General features: G+C 33.0%; 1 long non-coding RNA gene across 1 annotated transcript in view; it reads left to right on the forward strand.

The window, feature by feature from the left end:
• Positions 1–1,848: 1,848 nt before the first annotated feature.
• LOC116421569 overlaps positions 1,849–15,455 on the forward strand; it is a 154,121-nt gene continuing 140,514 nt past the window's right edge. Inside the window, exon 1 of the long non-coding RNA XR_004231978.1 lies at positions 1,849–2,198. This is a non-coding gene — a long non-coding RNA (uncharacterized LOC116421569). The remainder of the gene's footprint in view (positions 2,199–15,455) is intronic.

Here is a 15,455-nt window from a genome sequence, read left to right on the forward strand (position 1 = left end):
CTCTCTTTGTCTCTGTCATTATCTCTCTTTCTCTCTTCATCTGTCTTTCAATGTTATTTTACTATATAAGCATGACAATCACCAGCCAACCAAGAAATTAAAATCCATTTCAAAATACAAAGAAGAATAAGAACGATTGTATATAAAACTATGAATATCTGTTGTATATAGTTTAAATATAGATACATACTCATATTTATGTATGTATATCTATCTACCTACATATATATATATATGTATATATAAAATTTAGTAGATAATAACACAATTTTCCTATGTGGATTCCCTTCTGGATTTTTTTTTTGTTTGTTTCTCAACTTTTGTTTCTCAACTTTCATAACAAGATTCTTTCATTAATATTTTTTTCCCCTAAAAAATCCACTATAGTGCCTAGCACACTTTTTTGTACATATAGAGCACTCAATAAATATTCTTTTAATGAATAAATAATATAAAATATTATTTGTTTGATCAGAGAAGAAAAGTTATGGAAATGTCAAAATGGATAGTCAAATTTATGCTTTGAAAATTTTCCTTTGATAGATAATAACCGTATTACATTCATTAAAACTCCTAAACTATCCAATCCAGGGAAAAACCTAAGGAGTTATTATATACAACCAAATTAAAGGATCACCATTTACTTTATCTACTGGCAGGTACTAAATGGAAGACATGGTACTAAAAATGAACATCAAGCCTCATGCTGCTTGACATATTGTAGCTAAAGCTATCAAATTAGCAAATTACTTACCTATTATAATAGAAGCAAAGCCTAAATTAAGTTGGTCCTCTCCTCCTTATTACTTATCAGAATGATTATATCCCTTGCAGACAATTTTATCCAAACTTATAAATCACAAGAAATAATTTATATGCTTCCAATAGCAACAGACATATAAACATATATATGTATATACATATATACACACACACACACACACACACACACACACATATATATATATATATATATATATATATATATACACATTTATATGTAAACATACACATTTTTCTAAGACCTGGATCACTGCATATATATATAGTAAAGTCCGATAACTAATTCTATAAGATTTTCTGCTGTTCCTGGAGAGCAAAGTTTAATCCATAGTTCATAGATCCTAAAGAGAATCTAATTCAGCACTTAAGACCAGTGCTGCAACTTGAGAAGAACAAGAAACACAACTGAAAAACAAAAACAAAACAAACCAAAACAAAAACCTCTTCCTGAACTTAAGATATGGAACTTGTTAAAGAATATTTGCTCAACTTTTGATCTTCAGGCAATGACTAATTCATTTAAATGGACCTTTCATCTGTATCATTTACTCCAATCCTTAACAAACCTTCAAGCTGAAACACAATCTGAAGTCTAGTTTGAAATAAGAACTGATTATCACCTAACTCAATTCCAATTAGCAGTCATAGGCTATTGAGAAATTATTGCTCTGATTTCAAATCAGCTCTAACCTAAGGTCAAGATAACCCTCTTTTCCCCATGTTCAACTAAGTCTTATATTTTTCAAGTCTAATTATCAGCTACTCAGTCTCATAGTTTCCTTATTTCTCCAAGCAGATATTCCTTTGAAGGCAGCATCTGGCTTTTCTCAAACACCCCATCTGCATTAAATTAAAGTTACACTCCCATTTTTCAAAGTTAATTTTGAGCTCAATTTTTAGGCTCTTGCTAATTTTTATTTTTATATGGGGTTTAAAGATTTCCACAGAAAAGGCCCCTAAATGTAAGTGACTGGAATGAGTCTCTGAACACTCTAGATAATAATCAAAGCAGTATTCGTCACTTAGGAAACAGAATTCTCTGTTAGTTTACTAACTGATCGCCTCCTCACATTCTGTAAATAGTTTACCACAAATCCCTAAGTATTTTTTGAGTGATATTGCTGTTCATGGTCTGCCACTTTAACTGACCTTGGCAATAGAATAGTTTTCCTTCTCCAAACAATCTTAAAATAATACCTCAAAATAAATCCTGTGAAGAGCAGGACCAGAAAATAGATGGGAAGAAACAATCTTTGAACCCAAGAAACATGGAAGATTGGCTCACTCAGAAAATAAAAAAGGTAGCACGGTCCAGGACAGGAAGCATCCCAGCAAGACAGCAGTAGACTCTATCTATAGCAAACCAAGGGGAGACCTTGAATATCAGTGTGGGAGCAGGCAGACATCAACACCAGGTAACTCATTCCCTCAAAGCCCCCTTCCCCATCAATATACCACATAGTGAGGGACCCAGCAGACTCCAGCTCTGAGAAACCTCCCATGCTTCACAGTACAGCACTGGACAAAGAGGCAGCTGCCAGCAATCAGACGACTGTGTGCTTCAGGGTAGCTCAGGGGAAATACAGAAACACCCCACTAGACTCAGTACATAACAGACAGCACTAATAGGACTCTGGTTCAGCAACAGATAAGCTGTGGTTCCTCCTACTGTGGCTTCCCAGCTACATAAGTTTACCCCCAACCTCATCCCCTCAGCACAGCACAGGACATGTGGGTCTCCTGTGGGCCTTAGGGCAACATGAGTGTAGCACCAGGTAAAGAGGCAGGGCCTGTAGCCCCTGGCACAAGAATCCTGAGATGGTGGCCTATATACCTTGGAAGTAGAATTCAAATTTAAATTTAATTTATTAATCATAATAATATTTACACTATAATTATATTAAATTTATAATTATAAATATTAAGTGAAATTTAAATGAAATGAAAAAAGATCAAAAATAAGCAAAAACAAGTTAAAAAAATAATCTGACCATAGGAAATTATTATGATGACAGACAAGATGAAGACACAAACTCAGAAGAGGACAAAAATGTCAAAACATCTATGAGCAAAACCCTAAATAAAAAAAGGTCTTATGCCCAGAAAGAGAGTATGGAAGAGTTCAAAAGGGAACTTAAATATCACGTAAGAGAGATAGAACAATTGGGGAAAAAAATGAGAGTAATGCAAAGAAAATTATGAACAAAACCCAATTGCTTAAAAAGTAGAATTAGCCAAATGAAAAAAGAGATACAAAAATTCGTGGAAGAAAATAACTTCTTAAGAAATAGAAAAGAAAGTACAGAAGTTACTTGAGGAAAACATATTCTTTTTTTTTTTTATTTAATAGCCTTTTATTTACAGGATATATGCATGGGTAACTTTACAGCATTAACAATTGCCAAACCTCTTGTTCCAATTTTTCACCTCTTATCCCTCACCCCCTCCCCCAGAATGGCAGGATGACCAGTAGATGTTAAGTACATTAAAATTTAAATTAGATACATAATAAGTATACATGACCAAAACGTTATTTTGCTGTACAAAAAGAATCAGACTCTGAAATATTGTACAATTAGCTTGTGAAGGAAATCAAAAATGCAGGTGTGCATAAATATAGGGATTGGGAATTCAATGTAATGGTTTTTAGTCATCTCCCAGAGTTCTTTCTCTGGGCATAGCTGGTTCAGTTCATTACTGTTCCATTGGAAATGATTTGGTTGATCTCGTTGCTGAGGATGGCCTGGTCCATCAGAACTGGTCATCATATAGTATTGTTGTTGAAGTATATAATGATCTCCTGGTCCTGCTCATTTCACTCAGCATCAGTTCGTGTAAGTCTCTCCAGGCCTTTCTGAAATCATCCTGTTGGTCATTTCTTACAGAACAGTAATATTCCATAATTTTCATATACCACAATTTATTCAGCCATTCTCCAACTGATGGACATCCATTCAGTTTCCAGTTTCTAGCCACTACAAAAAGGGCTGCCACAAACATTCGTGCACATACAGCCCTTTCCCTTCTTTATAATCTCTTTGGGATATAAGCCCAGTAGTAACACTGCTGGATCAAAGGGTATGCACAGTTTGATAACTTTTTGAGCATAGTTCCAAACTACTCTCCAAAATGGTTGGATTCGTTCACAACTCCACCAACAATGAATCAATGTCCCAGTTTTCCCCCATCCCCTCCAACAATCATCATTATTTTTTCCTGTCATCTTAGCCAATCTGACAGGTGTGTAGTGGTATCTTAGAGTTGTCTTAATTTGCATTTCTCTGATTAATAATGACTTGGAGCATCTTTTCATATGACTAGAAATAGTTTCAATTTCTTCATCTGAGAATTGTCTGTTCATATCCTTTGACCATTTTTCAATTGGAGAATGGCTTGATTTTTTATAAATTAGAGTTAATTCTCTATATATTTTGGAAATGAGGCCTTTATCAGAACCTTTGATTGTAAAAATATTTGAGGAAAACATATTCTTAAAAGAAAGAATTGGGGAAAATGAGACATCAAGAATCAAATGAAAAATAATGGGGAAAAATGGAAGAACATAAAAAAATCAGAGATCATGAAACATGATATGTTAGAAGGCAAAGGACTACAACCAATAATCACCTACCTTGCAAAATTACATATAATATATCAAGGGGGAAAATGGTCACTCAATAAATAGAAGCATTTCAAGCTTTAATAAGAACATTAAAACTAAACCAAAAATCTCATCTTCAATATCTAGGAGCATTAAAAGGTAAAAAAGGGAAAAGAAAATCTAAGAGATTCAATATAGCTAAACTGTTTATATCCCTATTTGGGGAGATGATGCTTGTAATTATTTAAAATTGTATTACTAATAATACAGTTAGAAAGAATATACTTAGAAGGTATAGGTATAAGGTGAATTTGAGGAAATATAAAAAATAACATGAAAAAGAGGAGTACACTGGGTACAGAAGAAATGGAGAGGTAAAATGGGGTAAATTATTTCACATGAAAACGCGTGATGGATATATTACAGTGCAGGGGAAGATAGGAAAACAATGCCTATCACTTGATCTTTACTTTCATCAGTACTGGTTCAAAGAGGGAATAATATGCACGATCAGTTGAATAGATAAATCTCTCTTACTGACTTAAGGAAAGTAGGAGGGGAGGAGCTTAAGTAAAGATGGGGAGAGGGGAATAACAGGAGAGAGCAGGCCAAGGGAAGCAGTAGACAGAAGTAAAACATTGGTGAAGAGGGAAAGGGTGAAAGGGAGGATGCAAAGGGGGAAAAATAGGATGGAGAGAAATAAACATTTAGTAATCATAAATGTGAATGGGATGAACACCCTCTAAAAGAGAAGCAGATGGCAGACTGGATCAAAATTCAGAATTCCAAAATATGTTGTTTATATATAAAAAATCACCTGAAGCAGGGAGATACATACATGATGAAGGTAAAGAATTGGACCAGAATTGATTATTATTCAGCTGAAGTGAAAAAAATTAGGGATAGCAATCCTGATCTCAAAGTAAAAGCAAAAATTAACCTAATGAAAATTGGTAAGGAAAATAACTACATCTTGTTAAAAGGTACCATAGACAATGAAGCAATAGTGATACTAAAGATATAAACACTAAGTGGTATAGCATCCAAATTCTCAGAGTGGAAGTTAAGTGAGGTACAGGAAGAAATAGAGAGTAAAATTATGCTAGTGGGAAATTTCAACTGTCTCCTCTCCACACTTGATAAATTCAAGCAAAAAATAAAGAAAAAAGAAACTAAGAAGGTAAAGCAAATATTAGAAAATTTATATATCAGATTTTTGCAGAAAACTGAATAGGAACAGAAAGGAATATACCTTTTTCTCAACAGCATATGGAATCTATACAACAATTGACTATGCAATAGGATATGACAAAAAACAAAATAAAATATAGAAATATTAAATACATTCTTTTCAAATCATAATTCAATAAAATTATATTCAACAAAGGACAATGCTGATAGAAATGACATAATGTAATCCTAAAGAATAAATGAGCCAAAGAACAGATCATAGAAACAATTATTAATTTCCTTAAAGAGAATGACAAACATGAAATACATACCAAAATTTATGGGATATTGTCAAAGAAGTATTAGGGAAAAAATTATCCCTCTGATTTTTTTATGGCAACAAAATAGAGAAAGAACAATGAATTGGGCATGTAACAACAATAGCAACAACAAAAGAACCCTAAAAAAAGAAAAAAATTAAAACCCCAAATTAAACACCAAAATGGAAATCCAGAAAACCAAAAGTTAGATTAATAAGATTGAATTTTTTTCCTCTGAGACAATTGGGGTTAAGTGACTTGCCCAGGGTCATACAGCTAGGAAGTGTTAAGTGTCAGATCATCCTGACTTCAGAGCTGGTACTCTATCTACTGTGCCACCTAGATGCCAAGATTGAAAATTTTAAAAAAAGAAAATATCTATTTTGCTAATAAATAAAACTAGGAGCAGGTTTTAGAGAAGAGTGAAACATTAGGTTTGATAATCCATTGTTCAATTTTAAAAAACAACAATAGCAAACATTCAGTATTCAAAATGAAAAGGGTTAAATATTGCCAATGAAGAAGAAATTAAAACAATCATTAGAAAATATTTTGGGGCACCTAGCTGATAACAGTGGATCTTTATCCACCAGCCCTGGAGTCAGGAAGACCTAAGTTCAAATCTTAAAACTTAATACTATTAGCTTTGTGATCCTGGTCATGTCACTTAACCCCAATTACCTTGCAAAAAAACAAAAAACAAAAAAAAGAAAATATTTTGCCAATAAATCTGATAATCTGAGCAAAATATTTAGAAATTTAGAATATTTAGAATTTATTTAGAAAACTTTATTTTAGAATATTTAAAATTTAGAAATTTAGAAAAAAGCTAATTAGAAAAATATTAAATATAAATACAACAATAGGATTGTGCTATGATCAACTATGAAAGATTTGATTCTCAGAAGTTTGTGATCGAAGGCAATCCCAAGAAATTTTGGATGGAAAATGCTATTCATATCCAGAAAGAGGACTATAGAGATTTAATGCATTTTAAAACATGCTATTTTCACCTTTTTTTTCTCTTGGTTTTTCCCTTTTGTACTGACAGGAATAAAGGAAATATTATTTAAAATGATAAGTAGTATCTGTCTACAACTATAGCATAAATTATCTGTAATGGGAATAAGCACAGGGTTGAATCAAGGATGTCCACTATCACTACTATTATTCAGTATAATAGTAGAAATGTTAACTATAGCAATAAGAAAAGAAAAACAAATTGAAGTAATTAGAATAGGCATTGAGGAAATAAAACTGTCAATTCTTTGCAGATGTTATAATGATATACTTAGAAAACCCTACAGAATCAACTAAATCTACTTGAAATAATTAACAATTTTAGGAAAGGACATAAGATAATACATAAATCAATAGCATTTCTTTATATGTCCAAAAGAGCTGAGTAGCAAGAGATAGAAAAATTCCATTTAAAATAACTGTAAACTACAGAAAATAGTTGAGAATCTACCTGCCAAGAAAAACCCAGGAACTATATGAACACAATAACAAAATACTTTTCAGAAAAGTAAAATCATATCTAAACAATTGCTCATGTGTAGGCCAAGTCAATATAATAAAAATGCCAATTCTACCTATACTAATTTACTTGTCCAGTTCCATACCAAACTATCAAAAATTATTTGATAGAATAATAATCATAATTTATCTGAAAGAACAAAAGTTCAAGAAAAAATACAAAGGATGATAACCTAGCAATATCAGACCTAAATTTTTTTATAAAGCAGTAATTATCAAAGCTATATTTTACTGTCTGAGAAACAGAATGGTAGATTAGTGAAACAAATTACTTACATAAAAATAGTAGTCAAAAACCACAGTAATCCTAGTGCTTGATAAGCCCAAAGAATTCACTCTCTTCCAAAAATTAACAAACATCGCTCCCAGAAAACCCCAAACAAACAACAACAATAATGAAAACACTAGGAAAACAGAAAAAAGAATAGGACAAAAGCTAGGTATAGACCTATATCTCATACAATATAACAAGATGAGGTCAAAATGGCTGCATGATTTGGACATAAAGGGTGACACCACAAGCAAATTTGAAGAGCAAGGAATATTCTCCTTGTCTATTCTGGAGAAGGGAAAAAACTCATGACCAAATGAGGTAGAGACAATTACAAAATGTAAAATAGATAATTTTTATTATGGTAAAATACAAATCTTTTGTACAAACAAAACCAATCCAACCAAGTTTAGAATAAAACCCCCAAACTGGAAACAATATTTATATGAAGTGTTTCTGAACAGGGACTGATTTCTCAAATATAAACAGAATTGAGTCAAATTTATTAGATTATAAGTCATTTCCTAATTGATAAATGATCAAATGATATGAACAGGTAGTTATGAGGTGAAGAAATCAAAGTTATCTCTAGGCATATGAAGAAGTGCTCTAAATCACTTTTTTTAAAACAATAACTTTTCATTTTTAAAATATATGCAAAGAGAATTTTTCATATTCCCCCTTGCTAAACCTTGTATTCCATTTTTTCCTCCCTTCCGCTAGACAGCAAGTAATCTATTATATGTTAAACATGTTCAATTTTTCTATACATATTTCCACATTTATCATGCAGCACAAGAAAAACCAGATCAAAAAGGAACAAATGAGAAAGAAAAAAAAAAGCAAGTAAACAACCACAAAAAAGTTGAAAATACTAAATTGTGATCCATATTCAGTCCCCACAGCCCCACTCTCTGGGTGTAGATGATTCTTTCTATCACAAGTCTATTGGAAATGGCCTGAATCAACTCACTATTGAAAAGAGCCAAGTCTCTTTTAGTTCACCATCACATAATCTTGTTGTTGCTATGTATAGTGTTCTTTTGGTTCTACTCATTTCACTTAATATCAGTTCATGTATGTCTCAGCAGGCTTTTCTGAAATTATCTTACTGATTATTTTTATAGGACAATAATATTACTATTCTAAATCACTTTTGATTAGAGAAATGCACATTAAAATTCTGATTTACTACTTTGAACCTATCAGATGGATTAATATGACCAAAAAAGGAAAATGATAAATGTTGGAGATGATGTGGGAAATTTGGGATATGAATGCACTGCTGGTGGAGTTGTGAACTAATCCAAACATTCTGGATGGTAATTTGGAACTGTGACCAAAGGTCAACCAAATTGTGCATACCCTTTGATTTAGGTATATCACTACTTAAGTCTGTGTCCCAAAAAGATAAAAAAGGAGAAAAATCTACATGTGCAAACAAGGACATCCTTTTCATTGTGACAAAATATTGGAAATTGAGGTTATATCCATCAATTGGGGAAAGGCAGAATAATTTGTAGTATATAAAAGTAATGGAACAAAATTGTGCAATAAGAAATGATGAACAGGAAAATCAACAATGACTTGTATGAATAGATGCTAAATGAAATGAAAGAACCAGGGAATTATTGTTCATAGTATCAGCAACATTGTGTGATTATCAGCTATGAATGATGTAGCTCTCCTTAGCCACATAGCAATCCAAGACACATACAAAGTTAATGCTATCCACATTCACAGATAAAGAACTGATATACTTTAATGTAGATAGAAGCATATTTCCTCTTTTTATTAATTTTATTCTTTTTTGTGTTTTTAAAAATTTGTTTCTTTCACGACTTTGAATAATATGGGAATACATTTTACATAATAGCACATGTATAACCCATATCAAATTATCTATAACTTTCAGTGGGGGGGATGGAGAAAGAGAGGAAGGAAGAATGAAAAATTTGGTATTTGTTATCTTGTAAAAATGAATGCTAAAATGTTTTGAATATAATTGGGAGAAAATAAAAAGCTATTTAAAATAAAATAAGGATAAAAATTATGATAGTTTTCTTTTGGTAAAATTACTTTCTATCATCATGGAATAATTATTATAATAGACTTATAGAGTCAGAAGGTGAATATGTACTTATAGTAAATTGCAGTACATTGCTTTCATAATTATTTTTTCCTCCCAACTTTGCAATTGCCAGAATAAAGAAACAGCAATGGGTCATGTTACTAGATTCTGAATTGTTAATAAAATGTTTATTGAAACCTGATAACAGTGTGTGTGTGTGTGTGTGTGTGTGTGTGTGAGAGAGAGAGAGAGAGAGAGAGAGAGAGAGAGAGAGAGAGAGAGAGAGAGAGACAGACAGACAGAGAGAAACAGACTGACAGAGAAAAAGAAAGAGAAAGACAGATGAAGAGACAAAGGAAGACACACAGAGATAGAGACAGGAATGGGGACAGATGGAGAGGGAACAGGGGAGAGAGAAAGAGGGAGAGAGACAAACAGAGAGAGAGAAGGGAGAGAGATAGAAACAGAAAGAGAGAGAGACAGAGAGACAGAGAGAGAGAAATAGAGAAAGTGTGAGAGAGACAGAGAGAGAGAAAAAAATCATAGAGAAACATAGAGAGAAAGAAGAACACAGAGAGACACACACAGAGAGAAACAGATAGAAAGGAGAGAGAGAAACAGAGAAAGAAGGGAAAGGGAGAGAGGGAGAGAGAATGAGCATGTGTGGGGCCTGGAAAGACTGAAAATAATCCTTTCCTTAAAAAATGGGTTGTTGTTTGTCCTTAGTTCTTGAAGAAGATCAGGATATTAGGGAGACGATGCTATGACATGCAAGTGAATTAAGTGAGGGAGGCTGTGCAATCACCAACCTTACATTCCCCTCCAGAATCAGCTGTGTCCAGGGGCAAGATATAGATCAGGACAACTGGAGATGGCCTTAGATGAAATGGGAGACCTTGGCCTTTTTAAGCTATAGTTTTTAAAAGGTCTCAGTTTGACTGAGGCAATGCCCAAGTAATAATTAAGGCTATTCATAACAGTTAAACAAATGAGGTGACAATATATAGCCTTTTTATACTCCTTTTCTAATCTTAAATCAATCAGTTTTTCTCTGTCCTCCCTTTTTCCCCCTCTGAGATGGTAAGTAATTTGATATAGGTTATGCATGTGCAATCATGCAAAACATATTTCCATGTTATTTGTATTGTGAAAGAAGATAAAGACCTAAAGGAAAACAAAGGAAAAAAAGAATGAAAAAAAACTATAAAAATAGTATGCTTTTATCTACATTCAGACTCCATTAATTTTTTCTCTGGAAGTGGATAGCATTTTTCATTATGAGAATTTTGGAATTATCTTGGATCATTTTGTAGCTGAGAAGAGCTAAGTCATTCACAGTAGATCATTGTACAATAACAATGCTTTTACTATGTACAATGTTCTTCTGGTTCTGTTCATTTCACTTTTCATCAGTTCCACTGACCTTCAGGTCTTACAATGAGTTTAGAAAACAGAAGGAATAAATTTACCTCAGTCCTTTAGGAGGTTTTGGCATTGTTGGTCATAGAAAGTAGCAAGAAGGAAAATATTTGTATGTGATTTGACTAGAACAGAAGTTATTGAAAAGACTTAAAAATAGACATATCTTTCACAGAGCTTTGATGTTCTCCTATTACTTTTAGCTCCTGGTGTGTTTCACTGACAGGTAGAGATGAGTCAAGTAGCTCTCAAATTCTTTTTATGAAGCTTTTCTTTCTCAAGATTTTTTGTCTGTTTGATTTGGAGCAGGAATGTTCAACTGGGTCTAGAAGAGATTATTTAATTCAGTTTTCAGAAATGTCTGTGTATCTTTTGCCCTAGGGATCATGTTTTTACTCTTTAGTCATTTCAGGCACATCCAAATCTTGGTGACCCAATTTAGTATTTCTTTGGCAAAGAGAGTGGAGTGATTTGCCATTTCATTCAGCAGTTTATTTTACAGAGGAGAAAATGAGGTAAACAATGGTAAGTGATTTGCCTAGGATCACCCAGCTAATAAGTGGCTATGGCCAGATTTGAAATTGGTCTTCCAGACTTGAGGCCTGTCTCTCCATCCACTGTGCTCTTTTTGGTATCCTCTAGGGATCATAAGTTTACATATATATATATATATATATATATATATATATATATATAATCTAGGACTGAAATTTGTTTTCTAGGAAGCTAAACTAACCAGTTCCATCATTTTATAGATGAGAAGACTAGTGAGATCTGTCCAATGACACCAAGAAAGTAAGTAAATACCAAAGATGGAATTTGAACCCAGATTGTGTGATTTCAGAGCTCTTTCTAATGTTCCATTATTACCTTCCCCTTGTATTTCTGCTAAGAATTATATTCTCAATTTGTACAAGTCTTTTTTTTGATGGATTTACATGTTTTTACTCAACTAGAAAAAATTTCTCTGAAGTTCATATATTTTCAAATCCTTATTAAATCTGTCTCTCCCTTTCTTAAGCAAGAAACACTGCTAATTCAGTAAGATTCAGATAAGACAAATTGCCCTTGAATATTGCTTAAAGGTTTTAAGAGTCCAAAATTTTAAGAACAGTGTTCTTTCCCTCATTTTTTTCTAAAATATTCTCTTTTGATCTCTCTTTTTCCCCATCATATTCTAACATATATCCTATTTAGGTGTATAACTCCACATACATTTCTCTCCCTTACACACGCTAATTATAAGTTTCTAGAGATCACGAGCATTACTATTTTTCATATTTATATTTCCTGTGCCTATCAAAGTAGCCTGCACATAATAGGTGCTTCATATATGCTGAATTCCATGATGTTCCTTATACTTAAAACATAATTCCTTCTTATCTCTTCTCTTTAGAATATGTAATTTTTGTCAAAGTTTAGCCAAACTTGATGGAGAGGTCAATGTGAGCTATATTAGGAAGGGGTTAAAATACTACACTAAAAGTTTCTTTTATCCTAGAGAAATAGTGAACCACTGAAGATTCTGTTGTAGGAGGATGATATTGCCAGATACACGTCTTAGGATTGTTTTGTTTGTCTGGACCTGCAAGTTTATAAGTATAGTAAGGATCCTACCCTTCATCTTGCTGGTCATATTAATTAGGGGAAATAAACATTATATTTACTACTTAAAATTTTATCCTGGTACCTTCTTTTAATGATAAAGTATCTAGTAGAGGAAGAAAATTAAAATTAAGAGACAGACCTCTTTTATAGATGAAAACACTGAGGCATAAGGATGAAGATACTAAAATATTTAAGGTTAACATAGTAAGAGTTTAGAAGTTAAAGCCAATCAGAACTGGGCCAACACATAGCTTTCCATCTTATAAAGCTTACCTTTCCATGCCCCCCCCCCCCGCATTGTATAGTGCATCCAAATCAATCTTCATGTTCCTTGTAGACAACATTCCATCTCCATGCATTGGCACTGATTATCTGCCATGTTTGAAATGCTCTTTCTCCTTCCTTCCATTTCTTAAAATCTCCCTCCCTCTTTCCCTCCAATTTCTTTCTCTCTTTGTCTCTCTTCTCTCTCTCTCTGCCAATATCTGTCTGTCTGACTCAGCTTATGAAGCCTTTTCTCAATAGCCCCAAGTTTTAGTGCCCTACTTTCCCAAGTCATCTTGTATTTATATTGTTTATACTACACATGTTTATGTAGGAACCCATTCTCCTAGATTATGAACATTTTGAAGGAAAAAGCTATTTCATTCTAGGTTTGTATCTCTAGCACCTATCACTGATCTGGCACATAATATATAGTTAATAAACGCTTAATTGATTGGATTAATTAAATAGTAATGACATTTGAGATCATCTTTTTCCATCTCCCCTATTGTCATTGTGCCTATAAATAGGTCTATAAATAGAACAAAAAAAAGTTCAAGTTCTTTTCTTCAAATCCAAATTGACTTTAAATTGGGCTTAGAAATACTTCCTATTTCCTAACACTGCCTCCTCTCTAAAGCAGTGAAAAGTGGGGAAGACTGCTGTGTTAGCTACTACTCTAAATTGTCATGAGATACTCGAAGACATGAAAAGAAAGAGGTGCAAAAGTCCTTTTCAGATGTTTTGCTCCTGCTGAGCAGGTGAAATGAGGGCCTGCTCATTGATTGCCATTCTGTGTTGGGTAGAAGTGTTAGGGATTAGGTAGTTTATTGGGGACTAGAGTATGAGGCAATCAATTCTCTTTCAGACCTCTCTCTAAAGCAAGTGTTCTTAACCTAGAGTCTGGGAACATTAATTTTTTTTTCTTCTGATAATTTTTTCAATGTAACTATTTCCCTTTGTAATTCTGTATATTTTATGCATTTGAAACATTGTGAGAACGGTTCCATAAGTTTCACTATACTGTCATCACACACAAACACAGATACATACACATATACACACACACATATATCATAAACTCTGTAATTATGCTATCAGCTTAAGACCAAGGCTGAAAGATCTCAGAAACAGATATAGGGGTACAATAAATTCAACAGATAGAGAATTTGCCCCTTAATTCAACAGTCTGGTTCACACTAGATTCCACCAAGATAGCAGGAGCTCGATTACAAAATAACTTTAGGGAAGAGTACACAAGTAGCTAAACTGAGGTCTGAGGATAGGAAAAAATATGACAAGTTGTTCCTTCAATAAAGAGAAGTATTATAAGGATATGTATCTTGGTTTATGAGGATAGAAAGAAGCTATGATTTGAGGTGGGTGAGAGGTTGTAGAGATTTGATGACATCAAAAGTTGAAAGAAGTCTTCCCTGCCTTTTAACTTTTTTTTAATAATTATTTCATTAAAAATAAGAAAAAAGAAAAACAGAAAAGGAATATAAAAACAAAACAAAAAAGAACATTGTCATGTGCCCAGCAAAAGGATTCAAAATATAATAGTTCAAGAAAGTATATATGTATATTAGAAGAAATTATATTCACTAATGTTCATGTTTTCTTTATTTCCTTAATTGTTCTTTTGTTTTCTGCTACTCATCTTTTTTTACTTTATTCTTTCCCATCTTTCATCTCCCAACCCCCAAGCAGGCTATAATTAAGAAAAGATATATTTATGTATACATATGTAGATATATACATACACATACACACACACACTCTAGCCCCTCATATACACACATAACTTTCCTATCTCTGATGACACTTTTTAAAAAATTCTGCTCCTTAACTTGCCTTGCTGTTATGTAACCTTCCCCTCCTCCCCCACCCCTGTCATGAATCTTTCTTGTCTTCTTCCCACACCCTTTGTTTCCCCAACCATTTCTCCCCACTTATTTCTTTATCAGTTTTGGAGAATGCTATACCCTTCATGCTATATATGTAGTGTTGCCTATTTAACCCATTTCCAACGTGAAGAGGTTTTCAAAACTAGTAGCCCTCCTCCCCCTCTAATGTCTCTGTGTCTATTCTTCCTCTATACTTTATTTGCATAACATAATTACTATTTTTACCTTAACTCTGCCCCAATCTTTCTTTTGAGCTATTTTATTATTGATATCAATCTTAAAAATATGGTATACATTTCCCATGTTAAAAACAAACAAACCAAAAAACAAAAACATAAATTGTTCATGTTGAGTTCCTTGAAACTGATCTTTGATATTGGCACTTATATGTAAAATTTTCTATTAAGTTTGGGTTTGGTTGATAGAAAGTCCTGAAAAGCTGCAAGTTTGTTGAATGTCCATTTTTTCTCCTTCAATATTATAGATAATTTTGCTGAATAGG

The sequence above is a fragment of the Sarcophilus harrisii genome, chromosome 2 (assembly GCF_902635505.1).
Source record: "Sarcophilus harrisii chromosome 2, mSarHar1.11, whole genome shotgun sequence".
In the NCBI taxonomy this organism is placed as follows: domain Eukaryota; kingdom Metazoa; phylum Chordata; class Mammalia; order Dasyuromorphia; family Dasyuridae; genus Sarcophilus; species Sarcophilus harrisii.